At 45.9% G+C, this 17,798-nt stretch overlaps 1 non-coding gene across 1 annotated transcript; it reads right to left on the minus strand.

Annotated features, from left to right (window-relative positions):
* Positions 1–17,357: 17,357 nt before the first annotated feature.
* Positions 17,358–17,430, minus strand: trnak-cuu (transfer RNA lysine (anticodon CUU)). The gene has a single exon. It is a non-coding gene; the product is annotated as a tRNA-Lys (tRNA).
* Positions 17,431–17,798: the final 368 nt, after the last annotated feature.

Consider the following 17,798-nt stretch of genomic DNA (forward strand, 5'->3'; position numbering starts at 1 on the left):
ATTGCCTGCCAATACTACCTCATTACAAATAGCATTTCAGAAAAAAAAAACAAAAGATGAAGCGATCGAAGTATTCACTAGTTTTGACTTTGATGGTGACGACTTGGGATGTATTGAACTAGAGATTTTGGAAACACTGTGAGCTAGGAAAAGATATGGCATATACACTGCACGTTTTTCATTTGAGTGCAACAGCAACCAATCAAATATGTGCTTTATTTTTCTCAAGTCAAGGCCTGTGAGTTTAATCAGATTACCAATTCACGAACATGGGATACAACTGCAAATGACCAAGCCAATTCTCACATTAGCCAGACCAGGAGATAGAACATAGAACATAGAACATAGAACAGTACAGCACAGAACAGGCCCTTCAGCCCACAATGTTGTGCCGACCATTGATCCTCATGTATGCACCCTCAAATTTCTGTGACCATATGCATGTCCAGCAGTCTCTTAAATGACCCCAATGACCTTGCTTCCACAACTGCTGCTGGCAACGCATTCCATGCTCTCACAACTCTCTGCGTAAAGAACCTGCCTCTGACATCCCCTCTATACTTTCCACCAACCAGCTTAAAACTATGACCCCTCATGCTAGCCATTTCTGCACTGGGAAATAGTCTCTGGCTATCAACTCTATCTATGCCTCTCATTATCTTGTATACCTCAATTAGGTCCCCTCTCCTCCTCCTTTTCTCCAATGAAAAGAGACCGAGCTCAGTCAACCTCTCTTCATAAGATAAGCCCTCCAGTCCAGGCAGAATCCTGGTAAACCTCCTCTGAACCCTCTCCAAAGCATCCACATCTTTCCTATAATAGGGCGCCCAGAACTGGACGCAGTATTCCAAGTGCGGTCTAACCAAAGTTTTATAGAGCTGCAACAAGATCTCACGACTCTTAAACTCAATCCCCCTGTTCATGAAAGCCAAAACACCATATGCTTTCTTAACAACCCTGTCCACTTGGGTGGCCATTTTAAGGGATCTATGTATCTGCACACCAAGATCCCTCTGTTCCTCCACACTACCAAGAATCCTATCCTTTCAAATTTGACCTTCCAAAATGCATCACCTCGCATTTATCCAGGTTGAACTCCATCTGCCACCTCTCAGCCCATCTCTGCATCCTGTCAATGTCCCGCTGCAGCCTACAACAGCCCTCTACACTGTCAACGACACCTCCGACCGTTGTGTCATCTGCAAACTTGCTGACCCTGGTACCTGGTGCTATGATGTTGTGGCCATAACAGAGACATGGGTTTCTCATGGGCAGGAATGGTTGCTGGATCTTCCAGGGTTTAGAACATTTAAAAAGAATAGGGAGGGGGGAAAAGAGGAGGGGGTGTAGCACTACTAATCAGAGAGGGTATCACAGCTACAGAAGCTTCCTTTGTCGAGGAAGATCTGCCTACTGAGTCAGTATGGGTGGAAATTAGGAACAGCAAGGGAGTAGTCACCTCGTTAGGGGTTTACTACAGGCCCCCCAATAGCAGCAGGGAGATTGAAGAAAGCATAGGTCGACAGATTTTGGAAAAGTGTGCACGCAGTAGGGTTGTTGTAATGGGTGACTTTAACTTTCCTAATATTGATTGGAACCTCCTTCGAGCAGAAGATTTGAATGGAGCTGTTTTTGTAAGGTGTGTTCAGGAGGGTTTCCTAACGCAGTACGTTGACAGGCCGACGAGGGGAGAGGCCATTCTAGACTTGGTGCTCGGAAACGAGCCGGGGCAGGTGTCGGATCTTGTGGTGGGAGAGCATTTTGGTGATAGTGACCATAACTGCCTCACATTCTACATAGCTATGGAGAAGGAGAGGATTAGGCAGAATGGGAGGATATTTAATTGGGGAAGAGGAAACTATGATGCGATTAGACATGAGTTAGGAAGCATGGACTGGGAGCAGTTGTTCCATGGTAAGGGAACTATAGACATGTGGAGACGGTTAAGGAACAGTTGTTGGGAGTGATGAGTAAATATGTCCCTCTGAGACAGGCAAGAAGGGGTAAGATAAAGGAACCTTGGATGACGAGAGCGGTGGAGCTTCTAGTGAAAAGGAAGAAGGTAGCTTACATAAGGTGGAGGAAGCTAGGGTCAAGTTCAGCCAGAGAGGATTACATGCAGGCAAGGAAGAAGCTGAAAAATGGTCTGAGGAGAGCCAGGAGGGGGCACGAGAAAGGCTTGGCAGAAGGAATCCGGGAAAACACAAAGGCATTTTACACTTACGTGAGGAATAAGAGAATGATCAAAGAAAGAGTAGGGCCGATCAGGGATAGCATAGGGAACTTGTGTGTGGAGTCTGAGGAGGTAGGGGAAGCCCTAAATGAGTTTTTTGCTTCTGTCTTTAGGAAAGAAACCAACTTTGTAGTGAATGAAACCTTTGAAGAGCAGGTGTGCATGCTGGAATGGATAGAGATAGACGAAGCTGATGTGCTGAAAATTTTGTCAAACATTAAGATTGACAAGTCGCCAGGCCCGGATCAGATTTGTCCTCGGCTGCTTTGGGAAGCGAGAAATGCAATTGCTTCGCCACTTGCGAAGATCTTTGCATCCTCGCTCTCCACTGGAGTCGTACCTGAGGACTGGAGAGAGGCAAATGTAATTCCTCTCTTCAAGAAAGGAAATAGGGAAATCCCCGGCAATTATAGACCGGTAAGTCTCAAGTCTGTCGTCTGCAAGGTGTTAGAAAGGATTCTGAGGGATAGGATTTATGACCATCTGGAAGAGCATGGCTTGATCAAATACAGTCAACACGGCTTTGTGAGGGGTAGGTCATGCCTTACAAACCTTATCGAGTTTTTTGAGGATGTGACTAGAAAGGTTGATGAGGGTCGAGCTGTGGATGTGGTGTATATGGACTTCAGTAAGGCATTTGATAAGGTTCCCCATGGTAGGCTCATTCAGAAGGTCAGGAGGAATGGGATACAGGGGAACTTAGCTGCTTGGATACAGAATTGGCTGGCCAACAGAAGACAGCGAGTGGTAGTAGAAGGAAAATATTCTGCCTGGAAGTCAGTGGTGAGTGGAGTTCCACAGGGCTCTGTCCTTGGGCCTCTACTGTTTGTAATTTTTATTAATGACTTGGACGAGGGAATTGAAGGATGTTCCCTATGTTATCATAGTTCCCTATGCTATCCCTGATCGGCCCTACTCTTTCTTTGATCATTCTCTTATTCCTCACGTAAGTGTAAAATGCCTTTGTGTTTTCCCGGATTCCTTCCGCCAAGCCTTTCTCGTGCCCCCTCCTGGCTCTCCTCAGACCATTTTTGAGCTCCTTCCTTGCCTGCATGTAATCCTCTCTAGCTGAACTTGACCCTAGCTTCCTCCACCTTATGTAAGCTACCTTCTTCCTTTTCACAAGAAGCTCCACCGCTCTCGTCATCCAAGGTTCCTTTATCTTACCCCTTCTTGCCTGTCTCAGAGGGACATATTTACTCATCACTCCCAACAACTGTTCCTTAAACAGTCTCCACATGTCTATAGTTCCCTTACCGTGGAACAACTGCTCCCAGTCCATGCTTCCCAACTCATGTCTAACTCATGAGATATTTGCAAATGTAGCAAAATGAGCCAGAAGTTAGATAAAAATGCTACATCAAGATGCAGAATTGCCTGTCTGCAAAGTACATGCTTTCTGAAAGAACTCTGCAAGCTTTTCAGCACCTGAGACATGTTCTGCCACAATATCTCTGCCTTTCTCTGGCATTTTTGCACTTTGATGTCTCAACTAGAACTTAATGTTTCACAGTACTCCTGTCTTGCCTGGTTGTTTATCACAGGCATAAGCCAGGCAGCTTAGCACTGTTATTACCAGCAGTCAGTCAAGGATTTGTCAGCAGCTGTGGCAACAAACATATGTTTCGACCAAATAGTCGCGTCACAAAGTCTCAGGGAAAGTTCTCAGTCAGGGCAAGGGAGACAGGATTAAGTCAGGAGATCCTGACACAGCATGTCCAAGAAATTACTCAATATCAGCCATGTGGGGCAAGCACGATCAGAGGATCTGTATCACTATAGTACAGAGAGGTGGCCACACTCACTACTAATTGCATTCTCAAAATGCTCCAGGAGATTGGTTGAGCCTGAATTATGATCATCAATCCAAGCTGACCCTCTCCATTCTTGCCATTGGGGGTCAGTTTGATGAAATTCTCAAAGGTTTTCAGGAGATTGGGAGTTTCATAGCTCCCTGAAATAGCAACACAAGTGGATAAGACGGTGAAGAATTTCACTTTCACGGTCCACAGCATCAGGATCTGGTCAGCTTTGATATCTGGCTCATAAGTGAGATGAGGCTTTTTTTTCAAACATGGCAGAGCATGCATTGTTCCTACAAGAACAACTGTGGTTATTCATGCTCTTTTTTTTGTTTCAACCATGAAATGGCCACAACTTGATCAAAAGTGAAAGTAGCCATCAACCAGTTTGAACTGTCGGTTGTCAAATAAATTAAGACAGAGATAAATGTATTTGTGGGAGATTTTTAAAAAATTTTTTTTAAAAAAATCATTCATGGGATCTTGATATTACTGGATAAGAATGGCAGTTTCCTTCCCTAATGGACATAGGTTTTTCCAACAATGACAATGGATTCACGGTCATCATTAGATTCTTATTTCCAGATTTTTTTTTCAAACTCAAATTCCACCATCTGGAATGGTGGGATTCAAACCTAGGTCCCCAGACCATTATCTCGGTCTCTGTGGAGTAAAGTACAGCAGACTAAATAGAAAATAAACCAAGACATTGTATGATATCTAGCGCATACGTATTCATCATGAAATCCATCACTGCCATGGACATCAGGTAAAGATCTGAAGAGACTGCATTCCCCGCCCCCCGCGAACAGAGTCACAATGGACACCAGGTTTCATAGCCGATTGGGAAAATGCAATCGGGGATATAGTACTGGACTCCTCCCAATCTTTTGTTTAGACTTAAAACTTTCATTTTGTGGGCAAAAATCAAAAGGAAACATTACGATTGTTTACAAATCAACAAATACCTATTAAAAGTCGAAACGTGTCTGTGGAGAGCAATAGGATCCGTAATTGTAAAAGGTGTGCAGACATAACTAATAAATAAAGGGCCATCAAGATCATCATAGGATTCCTACAGTGTGGAAGATGGCCATTCAGTCCATTGAGTCCATACAAATCCTCCAAAGAGCATCCCATCCAGTCTCACACTGTCCTTGCATTTTGCACACAAGACACTAAGGGTAATTTAGCATCGTCAATCGACCTAATTTGCACATTTATGGACTGTGGGAGGAAACCAGCGCAGACAGGGTCTGGGTAAGACACTTTTCATAGGTTCAGTGTGGACTTGATGGGCCAAGTCATCTGCTTCCACTCTGGAGGGATTCTACGATCTCCAGAAACAAGCCCAAAAATACCTGGTTTGGAAACAGCTAACAGCAGAATTTAAAAAAAGTTACTCAAATTTGCTGCTAGTTAACCAGTCCTGATGAACCAGGAAATCCCTTTTCACACACTGTGCTGGTGGATAGTCTTTAGTCAGTGTGAATGTGTCGTGACGTGACTATTTCCAAGCTCCACCTGACAAATATACAACTGTTATTAACATTTTATTCACAACATCAGCACCTTTAATTGAGCAGAGATTAGTAACATCAGTACAAACAGCCAAAAACTATGGTTCATTTGATCGTGAGCGTGATAGCAAAATCCTTTAACTGTGGTTCTTTGTGACAGTTTGGATGACTGAGTGAATGCTTTCCCACACTCAGAGCTCACGAATGGTCTCTCCCCAGAGTGAAATCGCTGGTGTGTCAGAGGGGAATTCGAGTCAGAAAAACTTTCCCACACACAGAACAGGCCAATGGTCTCTCTCCAGTGCGAATTTGCTGGTGTATCAGTAGGTGAGTTGTCTGAGTGAATGCTTTCCCACATTCCAAGCAAGTGAATGGTTTCTCTCCAGTGTGAACTCCCTGGTGTTTAAACAGGTTAGATGACTGAGTGAATCCCATACCACAATCAGAGCGGGTGAATGGTTTCTCTCCAGTGTGACTCTGGTGGTCAGTTTCCAGCTGGGATGGATGAAGAAATTCCTTCTTGCAATCTGCCCATTTCCACAGTGTCTCCCAAGTGTCACTGCGATGGTGTTAGAACATTTCAGATGAATCTTCAGACTCTTTTACACACAAACCATTTGCATTTGTCCAAAGTGTGAGTGCTGCTTTCTTCTTCAACGTTCAAAATCCTGAGATAATTGGGTTGTGAACTAAATAGGGAGACAGATCGAAGATGGAGAGAGAAGATATGTGGAGAGGAGACGGACAAGTCAAAGATGCCAGCATGGAGCAGGTAAAGGTGAGTATAGGTGGGGAGGTAGTGAGGTGATAGGTCAGTTTAGGGAGGACAGACAGGTCAGGGGGGTGGGATGAGGTTAGTAGGCAGTAAATGGGGGTGCAGCTTGAGGTGGGAGGAGGGGATAGGAGAAAGGAAGAACAGGTTAGAGAGGCAGGGACAACCTGGGCAAGTTTTGGGATGCAGTTGGGGGAGGGAAGATTTTGAAGCTTGTGAAATCCACATTGACACCATTGGGCTGCAGGGTTGCCAGGCAGAATACGAGTTGCTGTTTCTGCAACCCTTGGGTGGCATCGTTGTGGCACTGCAGGTGGCCCAGGATGGGCATTTCGTCTGAGGAATGGGACGGGGAGTTGAAATGGTTCACGACTGGGAGGTGCAGTTGTTTATTGTGAACCGAGTGTAGGTGTTCTGCAAAGCAGTCCCCAAGCCTCCGCTTGGTTTCCCCAATGTAGAGGAGGCCACAACGGGTACAGGGGATGCAGTATACCACATTAGCAGATGTGCAGGTGAACATCTGCTTGATGTAGAAAGTTTTCTTAGGGCCTGGGATGGGGGTGAGGGAGGTGGTGTGGGGGCAAGTGTAGCACTTTCTGCGGTTGCAGGGAAGAGTGCCAGGTGTGGTGGGGCTGGAGGGGAGTGTGGAGCCACAGGAGTCACGGATAGAGTGGTCCCTCCGGAAAACAGGCAAGGGTGGGGAGGGGAAAATGTCTTTGGTGTTGGGGTCGGATTCCTGATTGCGGAAATGTCAGAGGATGATGCGTTGGATCCGGTGATTGGTGGGGTGGTACGTGAGGATGAGGGAGATTCTTTTTCGGTTGTTATTGCAGGGACGGTGCGCGAGGGAGGAGTTGTGGAAAAATGCGGGAGACACGGTCAAGGGCATTCTCGATCACTGCGGGGGGGAGGGGGGCAGCGTTGCGGTCCTTGAAAAGGAAGGACATCAGATGTACGGGAGTGGAATCCTGGGAGCAGATTCGGCAGAAGTGAATGAATTGGGAATAGTAGATGGCATTTTTTTAGGGCGGTGGGTGGGAGGAGGTGTATTCTAGGTAGCTGAGAGAGTCGGTGGGCATGAAATGGATATTGGTTTCCAGACGGTTGCCCAAGATGGAAACAGAGGTCCAGGAAGGTGAGAAAGGTGTTAAGAGATGCCCAGGTGAGCTTAATGTTGGGGTGGTAGGTGTTGGTGAAGTGGATGAACTGTTCGAGCTCCTCATGGGAGTACGAGGCAGCGCCAATACAGTCATCCATGTACCGGAAGAAGAGGTGGGGTTCAGGGCCAGTGTATGTACGGAAGAGGGATTGTTCCGACAAAGAGGCAGGCATAGCTTGGGCCCATGCGGATACCCATGGCCACCCTCTTTGTCTGTAGGAGGTGGGAGGAGTTGATAGAGAAATTGTTGAGGGTGAGGATGAGTTCACCTAAGCGCATAAGGGGGTCAGTGGAGGGGAACTAGTCAGACCTGCAGGACAGGAAATAGTATAGGGCTTTTAGGCCATCTGTGTGGGGAATGCAGGTGCTAATGTGCTGTACTGCATCTGCTGTACCCGTTGTGGCCTCCTCTACATCAGGGAAACCAAGCAGAGGCTTAGGGATCACTTTACAGAATATCTACGCTCAGTTCGCAATAAACAACTGCTCATCCCCGCCTCCCTAACATGTTCTTCCTCTCACCTATCCCCTCCTCCCGAGACTGACCTATCCCCACCTACATTCACCTTTACCTGCTCCATCCCCACCTCTTTAACTTGTCTGTCTCCTCTCCACCTGTCTCCCTGTTTATTTCAGTATCCCCTGCCCCTTCCCCATTTCTGAAGGGTCTAGGCCCGAAAATGCCAGCTTTCCTGCCCCTCTGATGCTGCCTGTCCTGCTGTGTTCCTCCAGCCCCACACCTTGTTCTCTCACTTTCAGCCAGAGGCGGCCGCGCATGCGCCCAGCTTCACCTCGGCCCTTTTAAAGTTTCAAAGCTGCCGCACATACGCCCCGCGGATCATTGCCCCCAATAAAGATGGTGACGGTCACACAGGCCTATCGCCATCTGAGGCATTGATTTGTTTTCTGCAAACATGAGTCTGGGAGTTTTAAATGTGTGTGTTTTCCAACGTGCACTAAGTCTTTGTACAACTTCCAAACCCATACGAATATCACTTCCCTCCCGCTTTCTGCCGATTTGCTTTCTTTACTGTGTCCTGCTCTTACCTCAATTGCACAAATCTTGGACTCAGCGAAGGATCTAGGCCCAAAACGTCAGCTTTCCTGCTCCTCTGATGCTGCTTGACCTGCTGTGTTCATCCAGCTCTACACCATGTTATCTCGGATTCTCCAGCATCTGTGGTTCAAATTATCTGAGCAACTCTGCGCTGCTCTCGTGAATGATCATGTGGTTTTCACCGATCCCGCCCCCCCCCTCCTCATTCTGATTGGTTAGAATGGCAGCGACATCCGCCAGTCATGCACGGCAGCCCTATTGGCCCATCGCTGACATCAATCACCCAGATGCCATTGTGATCTGGAGCATGCGCAGTGCTTCATGTTGTCATTGTGAGAAGCTAATGATGGTCATCACAATGTTGCATTTTGAGACAAATGAGACTGAGAACTGGATGAGAAAGATTGTTACATTAGCGATCCTGGGGTTTTAATAAGTCGCTCTGAGGGAGGGGCACTGCACCCGAAACGTTAACTCTGTCTTTTTACCTTCACAGATGCTGCCAGACCTGCTGAGCTTTTCCAGCAACTTTGTTTTTGTTCCTGATTTATAACATCCCAGTTCTTTTGTTTATTTTTAATAAGTCGCGATTGAAAAGGCTTCCTGCAGCTCAAAGCTAAAGATAGCTCTTGATACCGCTCTGGCAGCGAATAGAGAAATAGCAGTGAAATAAGGGTGATAAATACAGGTATAGCAGTCCTCAGGTAAGATGTAAAGAGAATAATTATGAATATGAAGAACACCACGTGGTTAAGTGAGGTGAGTGTTGTTCATATGAACCGTGATTGGGCAGAGAGGGAGGTTAATCAAAAAAGAACAAGCAGAAACGAGATTCTCAAGAAAGGTCTGTGTAATGGAAAGCAACGAGAATCAGAAGATAAAAGTCCATGACAGAAGAAAAAGTTTGAAGGCCGAGGCTGCAAAAACTCCAATAAGTTGTATCACTGCTCTACTGCCTAGTTATTGGCATAAGCAGTATAATCCACATTCAACTGTAAATAGAGATAATAAAATGTGAGGCTGGATGAACACAGCAGGCCAAGCAGCATCTCAGGAGCACAAAAGCTGACGTTTCGGGCCTAGACCCTTCATCAGAGAGGGGGATGGGTAGAGGGAACTGGAATAAATAGGGAGAGAGGGGGAGGCGGACCGAAGATGGAGAGTAAAGAAGATAGGTGGAGGGAGTATAGGTGGGGAGGTAGGGAGGGGATAGGTCAGTCCAGGGAAGACGGACAGGTCAAGGAGGTGGGATGAGGTTAGTAGGTAGATGGGGGTGCAGCTTGGGGTGGGAGGAAGGGATGGGTGAGAGGAAGAACCGGTTAGGGAGGCAGAGACAGGTTGGACTGGTTTTGGGATGCAGTGGGTGGGGGGGAAGAGCTGGGCTGGTTGTGTGGTGCAGTGGGGGGAGGGGACGAACTGGGCTGGTTTTGGGATGCGGTGGGGGAACGGCAGATTTTGAAGCTGGTGAAGTCCACATTGATACCATTAGGCTGTAGGGTTCCCAGGCGGAATATGAGTTGCTGTTCCTGCAACCTTCGGGTGGCATCATTGTGGCACTGCAGGAGGCCCATGATGGACATGTCATCTAAAGAATGGGAGGGGGAGTGGAAATGGTTTGCAACTGGGAGGTGCAGTTGTTTGTTGCGAACTGAACGGAGGTGTTCTGCAAAGCGGTCTCCAAGCCTCCGCTTGGTTTCCCCAATGTAGAGGAAGCCACACCTGGTACAGTGGACCTGGAAATAGCTGTCTGAGTTTGTCACTGTAGTTTACTTCATAACAGATAAACTCCACACTTTGTCTCAATAAAGCCGACAGTTGGTTCACAAATTAGTTCTGCTGCCAAGTCTGTTCCTGTTTGAAAAGGGGTATAGATCACATTTAAATAGAAAATGCTAAATATCAATCCAGGCTGGCAGCCAAACTCCACTCCGTCACCACTGACTCCATCCCTGCCCCTGGTAACTGGCTGGTAACACACTGCTCACAGTCATGGTGCAATATTTCACCCCAAGGTGAGCTTCCAACCACATTACTCACACCCCGCCCATTATCACAAAGGCCACATACAATTTCAACCTCAACAGCATCTTAGTTCATTTGCTGCTGAAACTCTCATCCATTCCTTTGTTACCTCTCGACTTAACTCCCCAAACACACTCCTGGCCGGCTTCTTAATACGACTTCCCTGAAATCTTGAGATGATCCAAAAATCTGCTGCCCATGTGTTTACTCTCACCCATTTCAGCATCTTCGAGTTTTGCCATCCTGTGCTCATTAACATGCACATTTTCTGGGTGGCAAAGCACCAAGGTATTGAAATTCATATCCTTATTTAGAAATTTTGTCATTATATCTCCTTCGTTTGATAGTCCCTCCAGCTGCAAAACCCTCTGAGGTATATCTGAAGAAGGGTTACTGGTCATAAAACAATAATGCTGCTCTTTCTCCATAAGCACTGCCAGATAAGCTGAGTTTTTCATCAATTTCTGCTTGTGTTACTACTTTCAAGCATCTACTGTTCTTTTGGTTTTTCCTTCAAGACATTTGTTCTCCCTGACTTCCAACCGCCAGTAGATTTCTGGTTTTAACTCTCCCACCTTTTTCATGTTTTCAGCTTCCAAGGCCATAAGCTCTTGAATTTATTCCCTAAACATCCCTGGATTCAAAGCCCTTTGTTTGTTCAGGATATTCCTTGAAACCTACTTCTTTGGCCAGTTTTGGGTCACTTGTCCTAATAAGTGCCTGGTATCAAATATTGTTTTATGACAATCTTGTGTAATATGTCAGATCATTGAATTGAATCAAAAATGTGAAAACATTTAAATTGTCCTTTTGGAAAACATCACTAATTCTTCATGATCATTTGGGAACTCCTTACCGAATATCATTGCAAGTGCGACTTCACCACATGACCTGCACTGGTTCAGAAAGGTCAAACATCAAATTATCCAGATGTAACTGAGGATTGGCAATAGTTACTGATACCTTTGGAGAGTGATCCAAAGTTCATGTATCAGGATATGGTGAATGAATGACATGGTACAGAACTCGTTGGATAACATAAGCTCAGAAACAGAACAGCGACGTCTTTCTTCTGACTCGAGAGGGTCTAACTTTTTAATGGAAAAATGTTCAGGTTCATTTATAGTTCTTCACGAAGAATGAATTGTTGATCTTATTCGGCTGCATGTGTACAAATAATTTCTTTAGATGTGAGGTCAAAGAAATTCAAAACTATTCCCCATCCTCCCACAGACTTTGTCTCACTGTTAAGGTGTCTACTCATGGACCTAGGGGATCCAGGTATATGATTATTTGAAGTTTACATCACATTTAGACAGTCGTTAAACATGCTTTTGGCACGCCAGCCTTCATTGCTCGATCGTTTCAGTTTAGGAGTTGGGAAGTCATATTGAGGTTGCACAGGATGTTGATGAGACCTCTTCTGGAATACAGTGCGCGGTTTCTGTCGCACAATTACAGGAGGCATATTATGAAGCTGGCGAGTGTTAAGAAGAGGTTTACCAGGATATTGCCTGGTATGGAAGGTTTGATTTATAAAGAAAGGTTGGATAGACTTTGACTTTTCTCGCTGGTGCTTAAGAGGTTGAGAGGCGGCCTGTTAGAAGTTCATAAAATAATGAGACATGTAGATAGTATGAATTATGGTCATCATTTCCCAAGGGTGGGAGATTTCAAGACTGGGGGGATGTTTTTAAGTTGCGAGGAGATTATGTAATAAAAAAAGATATGTGAGGCAGAATTTTGCAATGACTGTGAATAAAACAATGGCAAGTTCCAGCAGAGAAACAGGTGGCAAAGAAACACGGGATAGTGAAGCAGGCATGTGAGGGCTAATGTGTTTCGTTTGCCAGTGACATTCACTGCTTCACAAAGGGGAGAACATTGAAGTGCAGCAGTGACGGTGATTATTTTATTGGATATTCACCTTGCAAATGGTTTTTCTGCCAGTATCCCTGATTACATCACAATCTACGGGATGAAAGCTGCAGCAAGACATGTGGAGCCAGTGGTGTCATTGATACTGCGTCGGAATTTGGATTGGAATATTGTATCCTGTCTCACTCGAGTAAAGTTGACAGCTTTTCTACCCTTGCAAATTGACAGAATCTCCCGAAGAGGAATGTCTGCCCAACGCTGTTCTTGTCAGGTTCCCAGCAGCTGAAGTGAATGGATCGCTGGGTGTTGGAAATTGAAAATTGAAAGTGAAAGGTAAATGAGTAACATGAGTGTGGGGCTACTTCAGCTCACAGTCTATTTCATATCCCAGCTCATGGCAATGGTGCCCATTGTCAGGAGAAACTGCTTATGTTCCACATAAAGCTGCCTTTTGTTGGGAAACCTTGTGTACAGCGGGATAAGCAGGTAGAACAGTGTGTGTATAATATCACAAAGACTGACTTTGAGCCACACATAAAACAGTAAAGTTAACAAGTAAAGTTGTGAGCTTGTTTTCGTTTAGACTTTTCGTCACCATGCGAGGTAACGTCATGGGTGAGACTTCCGATGAAGTGATGTTGTCCTCCTCCACTTGGAATTTATACTGCCTGGTCCGTTCCGGCGACTTCTGTCATTGTGCATTCTGTTCTGTATGGGTAACATATGGGGTCCAATTCTATATGTTTGCTGACTGCATTATGGATTGAGAACCATGCCTCTAGGAATTCCCATGTGTGTCTGTGTTTGGTTTGCAATACTATGGTTATGTTGTCCCAGTTAAACTGATGGCCTTCATTATCCGGGTGTACTGATATTAGGGAAAGTTTGTCATGTCATTTTGCTGCCAGCTGATGTTCATGTACACTGATGGCTAGTTTCCTTCCTGTCTGTCTGATATAATGTTCGCGGTAATCGTTGCGCGGTATTTTGTAAACAATGTCAGTTCTGCATGTCGTGGGTATGGGGTCTTTAATCCTTGAGAATGTTTGTCGTAGCATGGCTTTGGGCTTGTGTGCTACCGTAACTCCTAGTGCTCATAGGAGTTGTCAGTTCTGATATGTTCTTGATGTATGGCAGTGTGTCCAGTGTGTTAGGGCATAATGTGTCCTCTTCGTGTTGCTGTTTAGTCAGCACCTGCGGATGAAATTGCAGGGATATCCATTCAAAGCGAAGATTTTGTATTGGTGTTCTTCCTCTTTCTGCATAGTTCTGGGTCATTGCAATGAGTGGTGGTCCGTTTAAATAGTGTCCCGACACAGCTTAGTTTGTGCAAAACTGACCTGAGTTAGTTGCCACATTAAAAGTATCCGAGCCCCTCGAGGCACTGACCCGAGTTGTGATGTGCAAAGGACAACACACAAAGGAGGGTCCTTGTGTGATTGATCCAATGTGATCTGTATAACACGGTAACAGTGAAGACTGGTCTTCAGCACCCACATTGAACCTGACTCCACTTGGCCTCCAGCCAACTCTCACAAACTACCATTGCCCTTCACTTTTCCTGACCTCCCCTCTATTCTTGTTTTAAACTGATTGCACATCAGGCAGTTTCAGCTGGCATTGCTGATGTGGAACTGTAACATGGAGTGAATTGATTTTGACTGATCAATGACATAATTCTGCTTCTCAAGATCAGTCAATATTTCAGATTTATTATTTTAAATGATAACCATGAACGGGCTACGACAGTGAAGGCACTGAATAGTAATCTCTGGACCAGCAGGAAAGATCAGTTTATGGCACTCAGGACACTGTCTGATTCGGCCTTGCATTCTCCCAACCTTCTGCACATGATGCCCCTCTGCTCTGTTTCGGTTTTGTTACGTCTTGATATATAATAGTCTCCAGTTATCTATTCTTTTGTTATTTCCAATACATGAGACCCTCTTTCCATGTCTTGTGCCTGGCCCCACAGCTCAGTGGTCAGAGCACTGGCCTCATAAACCAGTGGTTGTGAGTTCGAGCCTGTGATAGTGTTTGTACATCCCCTGCTTCAAAGGGCAAAAAGAGCCCTTTAAAAATTATCTGAAATTATAACAGTATCATTTCCTCCACAGGCCGGAAATGTGTTTGAATTTCCACATTGCTGTTTGTCCTTCCACTTGAGGAGGAGCATTTGGAATGGCAGGAAGCAGCTGACATCAGTGATGTTTGGCTGGAAGTACAAGGTGAAGCAGGAAAACTGTAGGTGAGCAATGGGGGAGGAGCACAAACCCAGGGCATCCGTCAAATCCTTCCATTTGTTGCTGTAAACAGGTTCTAGTTTTGGAGTCTGGAATGGGACAATAGAGCCAAGTGAGTGACATTCTGCTTTCTGGAGGTTGCTCTCTCCGAAAGCCTCTGGCACTCTCGGTGGAAGGTGTCCTTGTCAGTTTCCTTCTGTGGGTGAAAATGAGGTTCACTTCCCCGAGGGGGCATGAGCACAGTCTTCCCACCCCAAACTTCAGTTTTGCTTGTTGGTTCCTCAAAGTGTTGATCCAGAAACCCGCACTGCACACACTTCATTGGGGAAGAGAATGGCCTGAGGTCGTCATCATTGGACACTTAATCCAGAAACCCAGATAGTATTTTGGGAGCTTGTGTTTGAATCCCGTTGCAGCAGACGGCGGAATTTAAATTCAATACGAACCGTTATCAGTTAAGGGAAGTGAACTGCCTTCCTTGCTTACATGTAACTCCAGACCCACAGCAATGCGTTTGACTCTTCCCTGCTCTCTGGTCATTTAGGAATGGGTAATAAATGTTAGCCTAGCCAGTGATGCCCTCATCCCGTGAATGAATTTAAAAAGTACGTCAGAAATTCCTCCTGTCTGGAATGATAACTGATTCGCTTTGCCCAACCTTTATGCCAACTGAAGTCACCTGACTCTTGAAGTCAATGGCCATTCATCATAATTAGAGCTCCCCCTTTCTCCTGGTGTCTTCAACTTCCTGTTTAGTGCCTTCTGCTAAAATTACCACGATAGTTGACTGGGGTGTGTGTACACGGACCACGGTCAATTTCAGTCCCTTGCTGTTTCTAAACTGTACCTAAACTCCATTTCACCAGAACTAATATCGAGGATGCAAGTTTGCTCACTGAGCTGTAAGGTTCATTTTCAGACGTTTCATCACTTGTTTTTATTTGAAAAAAATATACTTTATTCATAGAAAGTACAAAAAATAAAACATTTATACACCGACCCAGTCATGCAAGCTGCTCCTGGTTACCCAGGGGGTACGGACACCAACGAAAGGCAAAAACAAAACAAAGAAGAAAAAAATACAAGGCAAAGAAAATACCCAGGCAGTCGTCTCCCCACAGAGTCCCCGTTAGCCCCCTGACCAGTTGGGGACGGCGCCAGCTGGGCCCAGTTACCAGATAGGTCCCTTTTTTTCCCATTCTGGACGAGGGGTTTCATACGGTGGTCTTTCCCCAACGCGCCTTGGCGGCGGCTGCCCCAAGCTTTAGCGCGTTATCAGCACGTAGTCCTGGACCTTGGAGTGGGCCAGTCTGCAACACTCGGTCGGGGTCAGTTCTTTCAGCTGGCAGACCAGCAAGTTGCGGGCAGACCAAAGAGCATCTTTCACCGCATTGATGGTCCTCCAGGCGCAGCTGATTTTGGTCTAGGTGTGCATCCCAGGAACAGCCCGTAGAGCAGGGAGAAGGAGGTGATTGACAGTCTCATCACCCCAACATCCGCCTCAAGGGCAGCATGGGGTGGCGCAGAGATTCCAGGTGTGCACAAAGGATCTCACTGGAAGAGCCCCTCTCACTGCCAGCCAAGTAATGTCCTTGTGCTTGTTTGAAAGTTCTGGCGATGAGGCATTCTGCCAAACGATTTTGGGAGTCTTCGAGGGGAACCACACGACAGGATCCACCCTCTCCTTTTCCCGAAGGGTCTCGAGGATCCTACGTGCTGACCACTACCTGACAGCCTTGTGGTCAAAAGGTGTCTCCTTTCATAAACTTCTCCACGAAGGACAGGTGGTATGCGACGGTCCAATTACTCAGAGCGTTCCACGGCAACAAGGCCAGGCCCATCCTTCGCAACACCGGGGACAGGTAGAACCTCAGTAAGTAAGGACACTTGGTGTTTGCGTACTGAGGATTTACCCAGAGCTTGATGCAGCCACACACAAAGATAGCCATCAGGGCGAGGGTGGCGTTCGGTACATCCTTTCCCCCATTTTCCAGGTCTTTGTACATGGTGTCCCTGCGGACCCGGTCCATTCTCGATCCCCAAATGAAGTGGAAGATGGACCGGTGACCGCAGCGGCGCAGGTCCAGGGAATAGGCCAGGTCTGCGCCACATACAACAGTACCAAAAGCCCCTTGCACCTGACAACCAGGTTCTTACCCACAATGGAGAGGGACCGAAGCTTTCTGTTGGTATTTGTTTTGATTGAAGAACTATCAGCATTTGGTGTGAAATTAATATTGTAGCAGGGCACTATCGAGCAGCCAAGAAAATGGGCGAGGAGGATAGCCATTGAGTTCAAGTAGACGTCATCGATGTTTTCCGTGGTATCCCCAGAGTTAGTTCGTTCTGTTTCAGCTCCATTTAACATGGAGCTGCCCAGGACGTGACCATTCTCAGTTTGTGACTCTGAACAATCTTATTGGTGCAGGGTTGGAGTTGCGTTAGTGCCTTTGCAAGTCCTGTCATTTATTACACAAGCGGCTGCACGTCCAAAACGATCTCTGCGATTTCCAGTGAAGTGGAATCAAATTTCACTGCAAAACTGGAAACCAGGATTTTCAAAGCAGCAGAAGTGCAGTCATGTTTTCAGCATAGCTGCAGCTGCTCGTTTCACTGATAACGTTGGAAAGCTATGCTTCATCACAGAAAGCAAAGCAGTAAGAAGCTACGACGCCCAGCGTGGGGCTCGAACCCACGATGCTGAGATTAAGAGTCTCACGCTCTACCAACTGAGCCAGCCAGGCTTGACTTGGTTGTCTTGTTATTTATCTAAAATCCTTATTTTCCCTTTTCACACCAAAGCCCCTGCAACCTCATTTCAATGTGCCAAAGATGATCCACCTCGAAAATCACAAGTTCCCAGTTTATTCTGCTCAATCACAAATAATATCATTTACATCTTCCACTTTTCAGCTGTCACTCCTTCAGACCATAATAACCCATTTTCATTTAACATTCAAAACTCATATTTTAATGTCGGTGCCCTCATCCTTTAGCTGCCCATGTGACTGTCAGTCACTCTGGGATGGTGAATCTGCTGCAATAAACCCAGTGATTTCTGTTACAGATTGTGTGAGATGTGTGTCTGTCTGCCCAGTCTCACTTAATACTT

Source organism: Stegostoma tigrinum, unplaced genomic scaffold, assembly GCF_030684315.1.
Source record: "Stegostoma tigrinum isolate sSteTig4 unplaced genomic scaffold, sSteTig4.hap1 scaffold_148, whole genome shotgun sequence".
NCBI lineage: Eukaryota > Metazoa > Chordata > Chondrichthyes > Orectolobiformes > Stegostomatidae > Stegostoma > Stegostoma tigrinum.